General features: G+C 44.2%; 1 pseudogene; it reads left to right on the plus strand.

Annotated features, from left to right (window-relative positions):
- Positions 1-8,818: 8,818 nt before the first annotated feature.
- Positions 8,819-9,766, plus strand: LOC700431 (rRNA N(6)-adenosine-methyltransferase METTL5 pseudogene; annotated as a pseudogene).
- Positions 9,767-15,520: the final 5,754 nt, after the last annotated feature.

Consider the following 15,520-nt stretch of genomic DNA (forward strand, 5'->3'; position numbering starts at 1 on the left):
GTTTGCACATTCAAATTTTAAAAGGACTGTTCAAAGTCACATGTGCTGTTTTCTTCCTGTCTCTAATTTCAGGAGTCTGCCCAGAAGGTTCATGAGCCCTGGCATCCAACATGGCCAACATGGTGAAACCCCATCTCTATTAAAAATACAAAAAATTATCTGGGCGTGGTGGCATGCACCTGTAGTCCCAGCAACTCGGGAGGCTGAGGCAGGAGAATTACTTGAACCTGGGAGGCAGAGGTTGCAGTGAGCCGAGATTGTACCATTGCGTTCTAGCCTGGGCAACAGAGTGAAACTCTGTCTTAAAAATAAAAAAAAAAGAAAAAGAAAAAAAAAACCATTGCTGTCCTAACTCTCGGAAAAATCAGATTACGCATTCAATGTTCAACTATTTATTGAACAACTGTTTAAAGAGCACCTGCTGTGTGTCGGGCCTTCTTCTGGGCACATGGAGTGAGCAAGATCAGTATGGTCTGCCCTCCTGGAACAGGCCGTCTGGTAGGGAAAGCAGAGAATAAGCAAACAAATATATTTTCAGTGTGTGATACCTGCTGTGAAGAGAAAGCACAATAAAGGGTTGGAAACTGGAGAGAGTGGTTGGGGAGAAGGAGGGAGCTATTTCAGGAAAGGCTGCCTAAAGCTGTTTTATTCCCACAAAGCATCAAAGTACACTATACTCCAACTATGTCACTTGCTTTCTAACTAATAATAATCATTAAACTGAGCTGGGCGCGGTGGTTCACACCTGTAATCTCAGCACTTTGGGAGGCCGAGTTGGGCGGATCACGAGGTCAGAAGATCAAGACCATCCTGGCTAACACGGTGAAACCCCGTCTCTACTAAAAATACAAAAAATTAGCCGGGCGTGGTGGCGGGCGCCTGTAGTCCCAGCTACTCGGGAGGCTGAGGCAGGAGAATGGCGTAAACCCAGGGGGCAGAGCTTGCAGTGAGCCGAGATCGTGCCCCTGCACTCCAGCCTGGGCAACAGATGGAGACTCCGACTAAAAATAGTCATAATCATAATCATTAAACTGGTCAAATTGATATTTTAACCAACAGGGACCCTACAACGATACCCTGGACATGTTAAATTTGATATAAGTACTAGACAGACATCAAGATGTCAAGAAAGCAATTGGAGGCCGGGTGCAGAGGCTCACGCCTGTAATCCCAGCACTTTGGGAGGCAGAGGTGGGTGGATCACAAGGTCAGGAGTTCAAGACCAGCCTGGCCAAAATAGTGAAACCTTGTCTCTACTAAAAAAAAAAAATACAAAAATTAGCCAGGCGTGGTGGCACTCACCTGTAGTCCCAGCTGCTTGGGAGGCTGAGGCAGGAGAATTGCTTGAATCCAGGAGGTGGAGGTTGCAGTGAGCCAAGATCACACCACTGCACTCCATCCTGGGTGACACAGCAAGACTCCATCTCAAAAAAAAAAAAAGAAAAGAAAAGAAAACCAGAAAACAATTGGAGAAATAAGACTGGGGTTCATTCGCGAGATCTGGGCTAGAAATATAAAATTGAGGGTCGGCCAGGCGCGGTGGCTCACGCCTATAATCTTAGCACTTTGGGAGGCCAAGGTGGGCGGATCACAAGGTCAGAAGATCAAGACCATCATGGCTAACATGGTGAAACTCCGTCTCTACCAAAAATACCAAAAATTAGCCGGGCGTGGTGGCAGGCGCCTGTAGTCCCAGCTACTCGGGAGGCTGAGGCAAGAGAATGGTGTGAACCCAGGAGGCGGAGCTTGCAGTGAGCCGAGATGGCACCACTGCACTCCAGCCTGGGCGACAGAGCAAGACTCCGTCTCAAAAAAAAAGAAAAAAAAAATTGAGAGTGGTCAGCATGTGGCTGGATGAAGTCACAAAGGGAGTGAACGTTGACAGACAAGGGAGGAGGGCCAAGGTCCAAATCCTGGGACACAGGGACATGAAGAGGCTCGGGGCACGAGCTGGAATCGACAAAGGCAACTGAGAAGTAACAGTCAGAGAGGCAGAAACCGAGGGGTGTGCGAGGTCCTGGGAACCAAGTGAAGTGTTTCTAGGAGGAGGGAGAGGCCAAGTCACAAAGGGATCGTAAATTGACCATTTGAATTAGTAATGTGGAGTCACTGGGAATCTTGATCAACAGTTTTGGTGGAGTACAGGGAGAAAAAGCCTGACTGAAGTGGATTTAAGGGAGAGGACAAGAAGAGGAGTAGGTGACACTGAATTTGACAACTCTTTCAAGGAGTTTTGTAAAGAGGACAGAAATGGGACAGTGCTGGAAGAGAAAATAGGGTCAAGAGAGAGTTTTTCAAGACAGGCAGAATAACAGCATATTAGTAGGCTAATGACAATGATGCTGCAGAAAGATGAAATATGTTAATGTAGGCAAGAGGGGGAGAATTTCTGGAGCCATGTGCTTGAGTAGGAAGGAGGGGAAGAGATCTAGTGCACACACGGACAGATTGACTTTAGACAGAGGAACGCTCGGTTCATCCATGCAGCAAGAGGAAGAACAGTGGATGTACACCAGTGCAGGCAGGTGGATAAATGCGATGGGAACTGGTGGAAGTTTTCTTTTGATTGTTTCCCTTTTTTCAATGACATTGTCACTGGTATTAATCCTCTAAAATGTAGCTCTGCTTATGCCCCTCTATGGAATCAGTCTTTGCTAGTTTCCTATGGACTAGAAGGTTCAGGTGTCTCAGCTCTTTGCAAACATGGTCTTGATCTAACTCCTCTTGAGCCACTACCCTCAACACTTGCCTGTGTCCAGCTGTCCCGGACTTTGTGTTCACGGAACAGGCCAAGCTCCTTCCAGCCTCCGTGTCTTTGTGTTTACATTCTCTCGGCCCGACCAGCCCTTCTCCCACTTTTCCACTGACAAACTCTTACTCCTCCTTCAAAATCCAACTGAAATGTCACTTCCTCTCTGAAGTGATCAATGCATCTTCCCCTTTAGACTGTGAGCTCCTTCTTTGCGTCCCCAAGTAGTGCCTGACTGCCAGATGTCACCAAACAGATGTTTGCTAACTTCATTGAATCAATTGTCCATAAATACTTCATTTATACTGATTTTTGTCTCCTCAATAGACAATACTTTATTTCAGATCTCTCCAGCACCTAGCATGGAGACTTGTGCATGGAACAAAATCAATGCAGACAGAAAGACAGACGGTAGATAGAGTCATTGATTAGAAGAGCATAGAACCACTACCATTGCTGAATCTCCCTTCTGGGTTATTCAAGGTATTGTTTCTGAGGTTCCGTGTAGTCTGTGTGCTCCAGAAGACAGATCTACTAGGGTAACAGATGGGACCAGTGTGTTTAATGAAGCAACAATGAACAGAAATATCTTGAGGCCAGAAACTGGAAATCCAGCCAGACTCCACCGTGGTTGGGTGCCCAGAGATGTTTACGCCCATGCAATCATGGAAACTCTGCCTCTGGGCTGCTGAGAAACAGGAAACCTCTGTGCTGAGGCCGGCGTGCTGCCCACAGCCCTTTATCTGGGTAAGTCTGCATGAAGCCGTGATGCTTTCTGTTTGAAAATTAGCTAGTAGCACTCTCATGTTCACTGATGGAGGTAGCAATTGTCACAATCCTTTAAAAATAGCTTTATTGCACCTCTTAGATAATGAAAGTAGTGTAGGATCATTTTACTTCCCAAATATAGAAATGTATTAAGAGGAAAAGAAAGACACTCTAATGCTGCTCCCAGAGAAAATCAGTTAAAATTTTGGTGTTTATCATTCTTGCCAAACTCTTTTCTCCACGTACAGAGAAGTTTATAATTTCTTGTAATTACATACATATATACAAAAAAACAAAAATGGTATTATAGATATATAGTTTTATGCCCCCATTTTTAATCTTTCATGTGGATGAATATCAATCTACAGCAACATTGTGAAAGCTGATAATATTCCATTGTATGGATGTACCCTAATTTAGTTAACAAGTTCCCTTTTGATAGATTCCTTCTTATATTTTCACTATTATAGAAGCATAGACAAGATAGTACGAAGATGGAGAACATAGACCCACAAGTCAGACTGCCTAGACTTGAATCCCTAGAGCCACTTAGCTAGCTTTGTGACCTCTCTGTACCTCAGTTTTCTCATCAGTAAAATGGGCATAACCATAATATCTATGGCTATTGTGGGATTCATGTCTGGATCCAATAAGTTAACTAAAGTTATATTTTTAGAACAGTTCCTGGCACGTAGTTATTGCTGATAAGTTGTAGCTATTGTTATGAATAATATTGGGATTAACACTCCTACATATATCTTTGGGGACTACACTTCTAGAAGTGAAAATATCGCATCAAAGGCTAAGACTATGTTAAACTGTTCTACTTCTTTTCTAACTGTCCTCCAGAAATGTACCAGCTGAATGGGGGTAGAGAGGAGGGACTGAAGGAGAACCTTCAACTTTTTTTTTTTTTTTTTTTTGAGATGGAGTTTTGCTTTTGTTGCCCAGGCTGGAGTGCAATGGCACGATCTTGGCTCACTGCAACCTCTGCCTCCCGGGTTCAAGCGATTCTCCTGCCTTAGCCTCCCAAGTAGCTGGGATTACAGGCATGCACCACCACACCCAGCTAATTTTGGATTTTTAGTAGAGACGGGGTTTCTGCATGGTGGTCAGGCTGGTCTCGAACTCTCCACCTTAGGTGATCTGCCCACCTTGGCCTCGCAAAGTGCTGGGATTACAAGTGTGAGCCACCATGCCCAGCCTCAACTTTTACTCTGTATATTTCTATATTAATTGAATTTTTATAAGAATATATTCATGTGTTACTTGTATATATATACTTTTAAATAGCCAATTTGTGCTCCTACCAATGTATCTATAAAAGGACATAAATCTCCTTATCTTTATCAACACTGGGCATTGTCTTTTAAATCTTTGCCATTGTAATAGGTGACGATGTTACCTCATTATGTGTATTTCTTTGATTCTCAGTAATCTTGCATAGTTTTCATATATTTTTTCGAAACATTCATGGATTATATATTAGGAAACTTAAAAATGTTTATACCATTTGAATCAGTGAGTCTATGTCTATGAAGTTAAGCCAAGAAAATGATGGCTAGACTCATAAACTTATGTCAAAGATGGCCATCCAAGTGTTATTAATAAGAGCAGGCACTGGTTAAAGTATGGTATAATCTAAATGATGCCATATTATGCAACCATTTTGAAAAATAGTGTTTAAGTAAACTTTATGTAACATTATTTTATAAAACTGGAGTGGGGGGTGTAAGAGAAAATTAGATATTAAAAATACAAAGAAAAATATGAGGCCAGGTGTGTTAGCTCATGCCTATAATCCTAGCACTTTGGGAGGCTAAGATGAGAGCTTGAGCTCAGGAGTTTGAGAGTAGCCCAGGCAACATGGTGAAACCCTGTCTCTCCGAAAAAAAATCTAGCTGCGTGTGGTGGTTTGTGCCTGTAGTCTCAGCTACTAGGGAGGCTGAGGCAGGAGGATCACTGAGACCAAGAAGCTGAGGCTGCAGTGAGCTCTGATTGTGCCACTGCACTCTAGCGTGGGCAACAGAGTGAAAGTCTGTCTCAAAAAAAAAAAAATATATATATATATATATACACACACACACACACACACACACACACACTTAAATTATAGAGAAAGAAATACATCAAAATGTTGTTTATGGGTGATAGAATCACAGGTAATTTTTTTCTCTATTTTTTATTTTTATTTTTCTGAGTTTTCTATATTTTTAATGGATATGTTTTCAGTTTTGTAATGAAAAAAGGCAATCTTGCCTTTGTTAATTAAAAATTTGCATGTATGGAGAAGGCTATGCATGTTGAAGGCAGGGGATATATGGAAAATCTCTGTCTGTACTTTCCATTCAATTTTGCTGTGAACCTAAAACCACTCTAAAAAATAAAGTCTAGGCCAGGCGCTGGAGCTCACGCCTGTAATCCCAGCACTTTGGGAGGCCAAGGGGAGCGAATTGTCTGAGGTCAGGAGTTTGAGACCAGTCTGGCCAACATGGTGAAACCCTGTCTCTACTAAAAATACAAAAAAATTAGCCTGGCATGGTGGTGGGTGCCTGTAATCGCAGCTACTTGGGAGGCTGAGGCAGAGGAATTGCTTGAACCATGGGGGTGGAGGTTGCCATGAGCCAAGATCAAGCCACTGCACTCCAGCCTGGGGGACAGAGCAAGACTCCATCTCAAATAAATAAATAAGTAAATAAATAAATAAAGTCTAGACAGATGTGGTGGTGCTTGCCTGTAGTCTCAGCTACTCAGGAAGCTGAGGTGGGAGGACTGCTTGAACCCAGGAGTTCAAAGCTGTAGTGTGCTATGATCACGCCTGTGAATAGCCACTGCACTCCAGCCTGGGCAACAAAGTGAGACCTTGTCTCTAAAAACATAAAATAAGTAAAGTCTATTTTTCTAAAAACACTGCACTTTTTTCTCATTGACTCTTTTCAAGATACATATTCCTGGGTACCAGAAATAAAAAACCCCACTGGAGAAGCAAATTTAGCTACAAACACAAACATAGAACACAGGGCTCATAAGATAACTGTGAAGGTACATAGGATTTTATAGCTGGAAAATGTAAAATGAGGGTGAGTTTGAATTTCAAGTATATAATGGATGACATAAAGCTAGATGTGGTAGCTCATGCCTGTAACCCCAGCGCTTTGGGAGGCCAAGGCTCAAAGATCGCCTGAGCCCAGGAGTTCGAGACCAGCCTGGGCAACATATCAGATCCCATCTCTGCAAAAAATAAAAAAATTAACAGGCATGGTGACACCTGTCTGTGGTTCCAGCTACTTGGGAGGCAGAGGTGGGAGGACCTCTTGAGCCTAGGAGGTTGAGGCTGTAGTGAGCCATGATAGCACCACTGCACTCAGCCTGGGCGACAGAGCAAGACCCTGTCACAAACAAACAAGCAGGAACCTACGAGAGAGGCTGTGTATTGTCTCTTTCAGCTTTGTGTTAGAGCACCTGGACATGAGCTGAAAAGGAATAGCCAGTATCTGTGGCATCATCACCTGCACAGATCACCTCCTACATGGCAGCCTTTCTCCCTGTGGATCTGTGCCCTTCCATGGAATATCCCTGGAGAGCTCTCGAAGCTCTGCCCCAGTGGGACAAAGGGGAAGGGCTGCCTATGGGGCCAGCTGAGGTGAGACTGGCAGCTCACAGGTCATGTCTCCCCTTCTGTAATGTGTACACATTTAGGGAACAGCAAACACCTTAGATGCACTTCAGCTGGGTCATGGGAGAACCAATCAATAAAGCAAGGTGGGCTATGGAGAGTCCTTAGGTAAAAGGTACCTCATGAAGCCCAAGAGATGCTAACTCATTCTCATCACTGTCATTGAAGCTCAAATCAGATTTATACAAGAAGTTTTATTGTTATTTCCTTGATAAAATTCCTGCCTGGTTTTTAATGGGAAAATACGTTTTTCTTTGCAGGATTTTGTTCATTCATTTCCCAGATTCAGTTGGATTCCAATTGGACCAGCCTTGTGCTTAGTAGATGACCACCCAACATGATTGGAAAGGTAGGGAGGAAAATGCCTTATCCTGAAACAACTGCTTTTACCTTCATCAACACTTATCATGGGATCTAAGGGCCCACCACTGGCATTTCATAATAATGATGACTTAATCACACCTACAAATATATACATTTTTGCCTTATCCACTGTACTCCTGAACAGCCTCCCATCCAAATACTTGCCAGACAGAGCTAACTTTAGCTACTGATGAAGACTTGTTTAGGGTAGCACATCTCAAAGTCACATAGCGTTTGTATGCTTTACAAAGGCATTTTCACATACAGCGTTGTCCTGTTTCATTCTCTATGACAGTTCAGCCCCCTGCACTGTCCCCGCTCTGCTGCAGATCGGAGGCCACCCATCCATCTCTGGTCCAGCCCTGAGCAGCTCTGTTCACTGCACTGGCTGATGACAGAAATGAGGAGGGGGGTCAGACTGACAGGCCCAGGCCACACAGCCCTGTCCATCACAGACACAGACACAATGGAGTCAATGGAGTCAGAAGCCCTGGTGGTCTGTATCAATGATGGCTGTGCACTATGGAATGATCTACCAGGTATTAGACCTGGGGGGGAATTGTTACCTATTTTTTTTTCTTTTGAGACGGAGTCTCGCTGTGTCACCCAGGCTGGAGTGCAGTGGCGATCTCGGCTCACTGCAACCTCCACCTCCTGGGTTCAAGTGATTCTCCTGCCTCAGCCTCCCGAGTAGCTGGGATTACAGGCACGTGCCACCACACTCAGCTACTTTTTTGTATTTTTAGTAGAGGCAGGGTTTCACGATGTTAGCTAGGATGGTCTCGATCTGCTGACCTCATGATCTGCCCGCCTCGGCCTCCCAAAATGCTGGGATTATAGTCGTGAGCCACCGCGTCCAGCCCGTTGTTAGCTCTTATGTGAACTTACACAAATTAACTTTGCCTTTTTCCCTTCAGTTTCTCTGCCTGTAAAATGGAGTTGATAACAGTCACTCTCCTAGGATTGTGGTGGGGAGGATCTCATGTGATGGGCCCTGCATTCTCTGGTGCTGGAAATAGGCACTCCTTAAACTGGTTTCCTTTCCTCCTAGGGTGGGTTTAGGAGCCCCCACAGCCATAGAACTCTAGAGCTGGAAAGGGCTTAGAAGCATCTGGTACAGTGGCTGGTCTCCAGATTTTTATATTTTTAGATTTCAACCATTCATTAAATGAAGAGGTCTTCTGGCCCTGGCCAAGGTGCCAGTCGCCTCCTGAGATCCTGTGCCTTCAAACCCTGAGAGTCTATATTTTTAAAAAAACAGAATGAAGGAATTAAGGCTTAAGGAACTAGAGAGTTGCCTGCAATAAGTGGATAGATTCGAAAAGGCCAAGCTACTTCTAAAACAGTATCCCACCAAGCTTCACATTGCAGCATGTATGCTCTATGCAATCTATAACCCTTACGATGACATTGAAAATGAAGTTTTTGCAGACCTAGGCTGTAGTTGTGGAATGCTTAGCATCGGAACTGCAGTGTTAGGAGCAGGGTTGTGTGTTGGATTTGACAGAGATGAAGACGTATTGGAAATATTTAACAGGAATGTGGAAGAGTTTGAGTTAACAAATATTGACATGGTTCAATGTGATGTGTGCCTGTTACCTAACAGGATGTCAAGTCATTTGATACAGTAATTATGAATCCTCCTTTTGGGACCAAAAATAATAAAGGGATAGATACGGCTTTTCTAAAGACTGCTTTGGAAATGGCAAGAACAGCAGTATATTCTTTACACAAATCCTCAGAGAACATGTTGAAAAGAAAGCTGCAGAATGGGAAATCAAGATAGATATGATTTCAGAGCTTCAGGATGACCTGCCAGCATCATACGAGTTTCTTCTTCTTTTTTTTTTTTTTTTTTTTTTTTTTGAGATGGAGTCTCACTCTATTGCCAGGCTGTAGTGCAGTGGCATGATCTTGGCTCACTGCAACCTCTGCCTCCCGGGTTCAAGCGATTCTTCTGACTCAGCCTCCCAAGTAGCTGGGATTACAGGCGCCCACTACCGCACCGGGCTAATTTTTGTATTTGTAGTAGGGACGGGATTTCACCATCTTGGCAAGGCTGGTCTCGAACTCCTGACCTCGTAATTTACCTGCCTCGGCCTCCCAAAGTGCTGGGATTACAGGCATGAGCCACTGCGCCCAGCCCATACAAATTTCATAAAAATAAATCAGTGGACATTGGAGTGGACCTAATTCAGTTTTCATTGTAAAAGCCCCCCCAAAACAAAAGTAGTTTAAAACTTATTTAAAATGAATAAAAAATTGGTTTACGAAAAATAAAAAATAAAACAAAGAGGAAAGATATTGGACCAGTTTGAGAGTTACTGACATTTTATTTTGCAGGTAAAGGCACAAAAAGTTAGTATACAAAAGACTCTATCTACCATCACTTTTATTTCCTTTTTAAAATGTTTTCATCTCCCTTCACTGACACATGATTTTTATTTCTTAAAGAATCTTGGCCGGGTGGGGTGGCTCACGCCTGTTATCCCAGCACTTTGGGAGGCTGAGGCAGGCGGATCACCTGAGGTCAGGAGTTCGAGACCATCCTGGCCAACATGGTGAAACCCCGTCTCTACTAAAAGTACAAAAATTAGCTGGGCGTGGTGGCATGTGCCGGTAATCCCAGCTACTTAGGAGGCTGAGGCGGGGAGACTTGCTTGAACCCGGGAGATTGAGGTTGCAGTGAGCTAAGACATGCCACTGCACTCCAGCCTGGGTGACAGAGCAAGACTCCATCTCAAAAAAAAAAAAAAAAAAAAATAGAATCTTAACCACCTTGTTTTTAAAAGAATAAAAGGGGGAAAGGCATAATATACAAATAAGTTTAGCTTTGTGAAAAACTCTTTACAATGTCTTTTCTCATTTTTCTAAATACCAAGGGAAATGTCACAGACTAGGGTTAGGGATCCTGGGATCTTCATGACATGCCTTTACTTTATGGGTGAGGAACCGGGAGCCCAGAGAGGTAAAGTGACAAGCCCAAGGTCACACAGCAGCTGCAATGCCTCCTTGCTCTCTAGGAAAACACCCCTGGGCATCAGAGATCCTTTCATGTGGCTGTCCAAGCACTTGGGCTGGCAGTTAGGAGGTCTGGGCTCTACTCCCAGCGATTGGCCCTAAAGTCGCACTTTCTGCATTCCACCTTTTATAAAACGGAGATGATAATCACCCCTTCATTCAGAACTTGGGTGAAAATCTAATGAAAGAAGAGCTTCGAAAGGGCTCCGGAGATGCATACACGGTATTATGGAGTGAGGAATTAGGGAGTGAAATGTCTCCATGTCTATAATTTGCCTGAAAGTGTTTCAGCCAACAAAAATAAGCAAATACATATGAACAATTGTTAAATCTAGGTGATGAATACAGGGGTGGGTATTGCTATGCTACTCTGTCTACTTCTCTGCATATTTGACAATTTTCATAATCTTCCACAATTTTGTAAAAAGTACTCTGGCAAGGTAAACGGAAAGGATGATGTTACTCACAGGGAAGAGGTCCTCCGGGAGGTCCTTGTCTTGGGCTCTGTGGCCAGGTGGGGCCAACCACCCTAGAAGACGGAGCAGCCCACTCTTCACCAGCCTTGGGCAGACAGAGCCATGGTCAGGAAATGCTTCTGGTTTCCCTGCTTCCTCTCCAGGCAGGCCGGGTGCCCGTGGCTGGGTAAGGGGAGCCTCTGGCCCCTTCTTAGCACAGGGCACTGTCTGACAGACCCAGTCTTGCTGCAGCCGCTGACTCTGGGGACAGTGGGGACTGCTTAGCGCAGCCAACCAGCATGGGGGGCTTATGAATATGCAAATAGAGGCCAGCTGGTTGGCTGCTCCCCATGCCATTTCTCATCTCCACCCCAACTCAGGTGCCCAGAAAAGCCAACGCAGAGAGGACCTTCCTGAAATTCCATCTCTTCTGTCCTTGCCTATGGACCACAGAGCCCTTTGAAAACTTGGGGACTGAATCACCCAGCTTCTCTCATTGCTTTGGCCTCCAGCAGGAAGCTCCTCACTTCTGCTTTCAAATTCCCTAGAGAGGCAGCTCCAACATGAACATCTTTCTCCCTGTCCCTCAAGCATCCTGAGAAGACTGGAATCAGCCCAACAGCAAACCATGGTATCTCAGATCTGCAGGAAGGAGAGGCCGCGTGGTCCCTCCCTCCCGCAGAGGCCTGAACACTGCTGAGGAAGCTGTCGCTGGGCCAAAACACCCATCCCTGACAGATCTGGGAGAACTCACTGGCCAAACCCACCTACTCCCAAATGTAACCCAAATTTTGCCATCCCCTCCTCCTTCAGCTTGGGATGTGGAGGGGATGTTGTGAAATACAGCAATGAAAATTAGTAAACTGGCCGGGCGCGGTGGCTCAAGCCTGTAATCCCAGCACTTTGGGAGGCCGAGGCGGGCGGATCACAAGGTCAGGAGATCGAGACCACAGTGAAACCCCGTCTCTACTAAAAATACAAAAAATTAGCCGGGCGCGGTGGCGGGCGCCTGTAGTCCCAGCTACTCAGGAGGCTGAGGCAGGAGAATGGCGGGAACCCGGGAGGCGGAGCTTGCAGTGAGCCGAGATCGCGCCACTGCACTCCAGCCTGGGCAACAGCGTGAGACTCCGTCTCAAAAAAAAAAAAAAAAAAAAAAAAAAAAAAAAAAAAAAAAAAAAGAAAATTAGTAAACTACAGCTCAAGTCATCAACATGGATAAATCCTGAAAATACAGTGTTGACCGAAAGAAGTAAGTCACAGAGGCTGGGCTCGGTGACTCACGCCTGTCATTCCAGCACTTTGGGAGGCTGAGGCGGCAGATCACTTGAGCCCAGTGTTCAAGACCAACCTGGGCAACCTAGAGAGATCACATCTCTACCAAAAATATATTTAAAAAAAAAGAAAGAAGAAAAAAAGAAAAAAAAATTAGCCAGGTGTAGTGGCATGCGCTTTTGGTCCTAGCTACTCGGGAGGCTGAGGTGGGAGGATGAGGATTGCTTGAGCCTGGGAGGTGGAGGTTGCAGTGAGCTGAGATTGCACCACTGCACTCCAGCCTGGGTGACAGAGTGAGACCCCATTAAAAAACAAAAAAACAAAAAAACAAAAAAAAAACAAGGCCGGGCGCGATGGCTCATGCCTGTAATCCCAGCACTTTGGGAGGCCGAGGCGGGTGGATCACAAGGTCAGGAGATTGAGACCATCCTGGCTAACACGGTGAAACCCCCGCCCCCGTTCTCTACTAAAAAATGCAAAAAATTAGCCGGGTGTGGTGACGGGAGCCTGTAGTCCCAGCTACTCGGGAGGCTGAGGCAGGAGAATGGCGTGAACCCGGGAGGCAGAGCCTGCAGTGAGCCGAGATCATGCCACTGCACTCCAGCCTGGGCAACAGAGCGAGACTCCATCTCAAAAAAAAAAAAAAAAAAAAAAGTAAGTTATAGAATGATACAGGCACTGTGATTCCATTTATACTAAGTTAAAAAATAGACCAGGGCCAGGCGCGGTGGCTCACGCCTGTAATCCCAGCACTTTGGGAGGCCAAGGTGGGTGGATCACAAGGTCAGGGGTTCGAGACCAGCCTGACCAACATGGTGAAACCCTGTCTCTACTAAAAATACAAAAATTAGCTGGACGTGGTGGTGAGTGCCTGTGATCCCAGCTACTCAGGAGAACTGCTTGAACCTGAGAGGCAGAAGTTGCAGTGAGCCAACACAGCGAGACTCTGTCTCAAAAAAAAAAAAAGACCAAAAAAAATGCCCACACAAAAACATGTCTAGATTTTCATTGTGTATTCATCTGTCCATTATTTTGAATTACAACTGAAAGAAGAGATAGATAGATGGAATCTAGGAATCATAGGTAATATGGAGTGAATATAGGGCATAGTCCCTATTTTAAGGAGCCCAAAGATGGAAGCATAGGCTATTTGGCCATCTACTCTTTGGCCAATAATATTCATAAATATGTAGGTAAGGATGTGAATGTATGGTTCCAAACACATATAAGAAAACCGGGGGATTTGAGGTAAATGAGGTACTTAATCCTTTCTAAACACACCTTTTTTCTTATTTAATTTGAAAGTAAATACATCTTTCATTTTCATTTTTTATTTTTTTCTATATCAGGCCACAGTGGCTGGAGAAATCTTTTTCTAAATTTAAAAACATAGGCAAAAACGTGTATAGTTTAGAACATAAGCATACTGAAGCTATAATGAAACAAGGGGATGGTTAATATATAGTTCAGTGTAGTAGTGGCTAACTGGGTGTGATGATGGACATAAGCATATTGAAGCTATAATGAAACAAGGGGATGGTTAATATATAGTTCAGTATAGTAGTGGCTAACTGGGTGTGATGATGGACATAAGCATACTGAAGCTATAATGAAACAAGGGGATGGTTAATATATAGTTCAGTATAGTAGTGGCTAACTGGGTGTGATGATGGACATAAGCATATTGAAGCTATAATGAAACAAGGGGATGGTTAATATATAGTTCAGTGTAGTAGTGGCTAACTGGGTGTGATGATGGACATAAGCATACTGAAGCTATAATGAAACAAGGGGTTGGTTAATATATAGTTCAGTATGGTAGTGGCTAACTGGGTGTGATGATGGACATAAGCATACTGAAGCTATAATGAAACAAGGGGATGGTTAATATATAGTTCAGTATAGTAGTGGCTAACTGGGTGTGATGATGGACATAAGCATACTGAAGCTATAATGAAACAAGGGGATGGTTAATATATAGTTCAGTATAGTAGTGGCTAACTGGGTGTGATGATGGACATAAGCATATTGAAGCTATAATGAAACAAGGGGATGGTTAATATATAGTTCAGTGTAGTAGTGGCTAACTGGGTGTGATGATGGACATAAGCATACTGAAGCTATAATGAAACAAGGGGTTGGTTAATATATAGTTCAGTATGGTAGTGGCTAACTGGGTGTGATGATGGAGGAGGCCACAGGGAACTTTCCCATTTCTTCAGCTGGGCAGCAAGTATGGGAATTCCTTTTATTATTTTTCTTTTAAACTGAACACATAGATTTTTATATCCTTTTTAGTATGCATTTTATAATGAAAATGTTTTTTAAAATTATCTTTTGAGCCAGGTGTGGCGGCTCACGCCTGTAAGCCTAACGCTTTGGGAGGCCAAGGTGGGGGGATCACAAAGTCAAGAGATCAAGACCATCCTGGCCAACATGGTGAAACCCCATCTCTACTAAAAATACAGAAATTAGCCAGGCGTGGTGGTGTGTGCCTGTAGTCCCAGCTACTCGTGAGGCTGAGGCAGGAGAGTCTCTTGAACCCGGGAGGCGGAGGTTGCAGTGAGCCAAGATGGCACCACTGCACTCCAGCCTGGCGATAGAGTGAGACTCCATCTCAAAAAAAAAAAAAAAAAAAAAATTATCTTTTGAGCCCTGCCACAATTTATATTCATAAACTCTGGCCCTAGTAGATGGTGCTGTGTCTTGGAAGGCTCTAAATGAAGAAGAGTGCACTAGCTTATTGGGTTGCAGCTTGGAGTCCAGAGAAGCTCATATGTTAATCTCAAGGAAATCAATTTCAACTCTTACCCTCTGAAAGGGATTTTGTATGAAACCATGCTCGAGTGTGTGTGTGCGTGTGGTGTCTTAAGACAGTAATATCTAAGTATACTAAGTATAAGTAATACTAAGTAATATCTAAGTAATATCTAAGATTAACTTGGGTGATCACTAAAACTCCAGAAGTGCTTTGCCACATTATAAGCAGGCTTGAAGCCTTGAAGCCTCTACATCTTTTTTTTTTTTTTTTTGAGATGGAGTCTCACTCTGTTGTCCAGGCTGGAGTGCAGTGACACGATCTCGGCTTACTGCAAGCTCCACCTCCCAGGTTCATGCCATTCTCCTGCCTCAGCCTCCGGAGTAGCTGGGACTACAGGCACCCGCCACCATGCCCGGCTAATTTTTTGTATTTTTAGTAGAGACGGGGTTTCACCG

The sequence above is a fragment of the Macaca mulatta genome, chromosome 7 (genome assembly GCF_049350105.2).
Source record: "Macaca mulatta isolate MMU2019108-1 chromosome 7, T2T-MMU8v2.0, whole genome shotgun sequence".
NCBI lineage: Eukaryota > Metazoa > Chordata > Mammalia > Primates > Cercopithecidae > Macaca > Macaca mulatta.